At 40.0% G+C, this 4,352-nt stretch overlaps 1 long non-coding RNA gene across 1 annotated transcript in view; it reads left to right on the top strand.

Annotated features, from left to right (window-relative positions):
• The first annotated feature begins 407 nt into the window (after window positions 1-407).
• Window positions 408-4,352, top strand: part of LOC141297739 (uncharacterized) — a 6,238-nt gene continuing 2,293 nt past the window's right edge. Inside the window, exons 1-2 of the long non-coding RNA XR_012341447.1 lie at window positions 408-530; window positions 844-926. This is a non-coding gene — a long non-coding RNA (uncharacterized lncRNA). The remainder of the gene's footprint in view (window positions 531-843; window positions 927-4,352) is intronic.

Raw genomic sequence — 4,352 nt, 5'->3', positions numbered from 1 at the left:
TTAATATGTTGAATATCTAAGTTTACGCTGGAGAGTTTGCCATGGAAACGGGGCTGCAGCAAGACACCTGACACTAAAACTCCGTCTCTCGGTGCTGTTGTCGTCGCTGCTTTTAGGTAAGTTTAGTGCTTAAAATCACACAAGTATTACATATAACTGTTCCTTACTTGTAATTGACTCGTTTCTGTTGAATATTTACTTTGTAGAAATGGTTTAATGTCTTCGAAAAAGTTCGTTAGCATCTCACAGATGAGGTATGCTAACTTTAGAGATTGAGCTATTGTTCATTAAACTTTTTTTCTTTTTTGCTTTTTTGCTGACGGATTGTCTGTGGGTTATTGGAAGTAGGCTCATTTATTGAACCTAAATGGCTGAAAACAAGTGAAAATGCTTTTTGATCTTGTAAGGTAAACACATACTGACAAAATATGTTCTTTCAGGAGGACAGAAATAAAGCCTCCACAACAGAAGGGAACCTCCAAGGTTTCAAAATGTCTTAAGAGAGCTGCTGACAGAAGCAGGAAATACAGGTGAACCGAAGAAGCTCATAAAAATAAATTAATATGCATTTTTCACACAATATATTTAACCTATATAACCATGTGTCTGTTAATTTCTTTTGCTAAATTAAATATTTATTTATTATAGTAATTTTAAGAAGCTTTTCACAGCCAAATGTAACTACTTAACACTAAAAACATATTCTGTTATATAATTGTAGTATTTTAAGTATTCTTTTTTCTGCATTGTACCTGTACTTTAACTTGTTTAACCTTCTAATAAACCAGCAACGGCATACTAAATATTGTGGTCTCTGTGACAAATTGCATGTTTTGTCCCTAGATTCTTCCATGATGATGGCCTGTGGCACATCAGCAGACTCAGAGTGAACCTTCTTCTCCAAAGTGCTGTAAACCAATGATCTAGTAAGTAAAATATCAAACATACACTACTGTTTCGTAAGTTTTGGTATGGTAAAGTCTCTTCTACCCACCACAGCTTTGTGTATTTTGATAAATAATACAGTTAAGCAGTAATATTGTGAAATTAATATAATTTAAAATGATTGTTTTCTATTTTAATATAGTTAGAGAACTAATTTATTTCTGTGATGCAAAGCTATATTTTCAGTATCTTTACTCCAGTCTTCAGGGTCAAATGATCCTTCAGAAATCATTAATCATGTGTTTTTTTTGTTTGTTTGTTTTTTAATTTACAGCATTTATTTGAAACAGAAATGTTTCCTTTAACTTTTGATAATTGATAATGATAAGACATTGATAATTAGAAATTAAAAAGGTTTTTTTCAGTAGCAAATCTGTCACACTCAGGAGGGTTGTGGAGTGGAGATGGATGAGGAGAACCGGAGTAGATGAACGAAATGATGTTTTATTAACGAGGTTCGGGAGGAGCACGATCAGATAATCAATCCATTCGGCACAGGTGCAACTTGTTTAACCAATCATTGAATTAGCGCATCATCTATATATTGCCAGCCGTCTTACCTCCATCCAGGGACAGTTTCTTGGCATTCAGTTTGGCGTTGGTCAAAATATCACAGTCAAAGACTAAACCTGTACCGGGGTTTTTGGATCATCCGTTGCAATCTGCCGGCCTTAGATTCACTTCGCCTCGCTCGACACCACTAGTACCACACGAGACCCGGCTTTCGAGCGTCGGGTCGCAGCGACAAGCCTCACACAAGCCTGGGTCGCGCCCTACTTCTCACCGCATCAAACCCGACTCGCTTCCCGCTTTGGTTCAACTATTCACCGCTGCCTTTTCCGGCCGCAGCGCTGCATGTAGTCAGACCACCAGCTCTTGTAGCAGTTGCTAGCGAGAGACGGGCCGTGTTGTTAATTATTTTTAGGTAAGTCCAGTGGTTTAGTGGACGATATACGCAGGTATACGGCATATACCCACTATTTAAAACCCCTTTTGATGTGCATTATTCAGTAACGTTAGTGTCCCGCATTAGCCAAAATCATGACAGTCTACCACATCCAGTCATATGCGAATAAATGTAAATATTTGCTAAAGACAGTGATAATGCAGTCAGGACCGTGGCGCCAGCTTGCTTTGAAATGTATTTGATGATTGCGCCTAATACGCCCGCTCCCTAGTCATTTGAATCACTACAAAAACAACACCTTACAAAGAAAACTAATAAGATTTTTACGATCAAAAGTTTCTTAAACCAGCGAACCCCTGTAAACATTTTAGTCCAAGGATCCAGTAATGCGTTCAAATAAAAGTTAAAAACGAAATTCATAAATGAAGCGTATGGCCACTTCTCCAGGCATTACTACACTGGGTAAGTCGCTAAAGGCAGGTCAGTTATTGCTAAAAGCCGATAAACAATGCGATGCATAATTTATGTTCATGTCATTTCGTAACCAGAACACAAATGAAATTACTAAACTTTTCTGTGTGTGATGTTTCAGTAGCATTGTAGCTGGGTTTTTAAATTACACATTGTACTCCGAGATAAATAAGATAAAGATTATAGAAAATACGTTCAACTGTGTTCTTAAATTAACAATTTTGAAGTGACAAACTAACAACTAAGGCGCATCATAAGGCAACCATTAATATTTTTGTTGAGTTCAACTAGCAACCTACCGGTATTTAGACTTTTTCACACACACAATCTCAGGGTATGCCCTCGTTTAAAATAATGCTTCTGACCTTTTCTGTTTTTCAAGGTGTTGTTATAATCAACAAAGACACATTTTACTTGTTTGTAATATATATGGTCATTACCGCGGGAAGTAGGGGTGCTGAGGGTGCTGCAGCTCCCCCTGGCTTGGAGCTAAAGAAAAAATGGGGGTGCTGGGGGTGCGGTGCTAAAAATAAATAAATGTAAAACGACCCCCCCCCCCACCCCCCACAAACTTTTTTTTCTCTCAGCCCCCCCAGCTCAAAATACGTTCCCGCGGCTATGTATATGGTCATTCAGGCTGCTGACCGCTGACAAAATAATATGCTCAATAGTGCCAGCTGGTTTCTGTTTTCAAACTCAATTTGAGCGTGTTTTCTCAATTTACTCCGTTAAATTATTACAGCATTTATATCCAAATGCACATTTTTCCAAAGAATAAATTATACTTCTCCTGTCGATGCATAAATTTAAGAAATAAGCTTAACAAATTTTATTATGATTTTGTCATGTTTATTCCTGGGCGCATTATTCAACGTACATTCACACTGTCACGTTAATAATGCGAGGGAGAGCTCGTACAAAACACAATATAAAAAAAAAAAAAAAAAGTGATGAGTCATAATGCACAGCCAGCACAAATAGACAGAACAATAAATAAATAAAGTACTTGATTATAAGCACCCATGTTCAGAATTAATAGACATTTATGAGTATCTATGATGACCCAAAGCCGACAAAGTTTTAGAAAAAATGTTTGCTCTTTGTAGAAGTAAAACATCGGTATGTATCATAGCACCACAAACCACTCCCCTTTCCCGTGACCCAAAGCTAAAACAGCGAAAACAACCATAAGGCTGCCTCCGCCAGCTGTGCAAGCTGTGCAGGCTGCAGGACTCTCCAGCATCATCTTCCGCATATCTCAAGCTTCAGTGACCTACAGCTACAGCAGCCGAAACAAAAGCGAAGTTGCTTCCGCTTGCAACAAGCCTTAACATCTCAGTCTTTTCCTCCCGTTACTTCTAATCCTTTTCCTTTTCAGTGTCCTACAGCTCCCATAGCAGACGCTAGTGCGAGGCCGCCTTCACTTGCTGTGCAGGCTACACAGGCTCTTCAAGATGTCACAAACCGTACTCGCTTCCCGTTGAAGGAGGCATGAGGCTGTCTCTGTTTGCAACTTAGGCCCACACATCTCAGGCTTTTCCTCCTGTTACTAATAACCTCTTTCTTTTCAGTGGCATCCAGCTCCCATAGCAGACACTAGCCTTATTTAAGTATGAGGCTACCTCCCTGACAATTGCGGCCCATGCTCCTCTCCCTCACAGCTTTCTACTTCATTCAAAATAATGTTGTCTTTCTCCAGGTCAAGTTCTGGCTCTTAAGCATCAGGATGCAGCAGGCCATCAGCAAGCCTAGGCCGCGCCCCAGACTCGGCCACTCCTCACACTGCACGCTATCATGGCTTTCCTCTTATCTTTCCCATGCCTTTCCTTCCATCTCCAGCAGCAGACGCTAGAGTGAGGCTGCCTCCGCTGGCCGCTCAAGACCTCTTACTCTTACCCTCCTGCTACTCCTTTTCCCTATCAGTAACCAGGGGCTAATCCATGCGCGAGGCTGCCTCCGCAAACTGTTATGGCACCGCCCTATCTTCATTCTCATCCTTCTTTTCAATCTAAACCTTGGTACACTTTAT

This window comes from Garra rufa, chromosome 22 (assembly GCF_049309525.1).
Source record: "Garra rufa chromosome 22, GarRuf1.0, whole genome shotgun sequence".
NCBI classification, from domain to species: Eukaryota; Metazoa; Chordata; class Actinopteri; order Cypriniformes; family Cyprinidae; genus Garra; species Garra rufa.
This window is presented reverse-complemented; position numbering and strand designations above follow the sequence as displayed.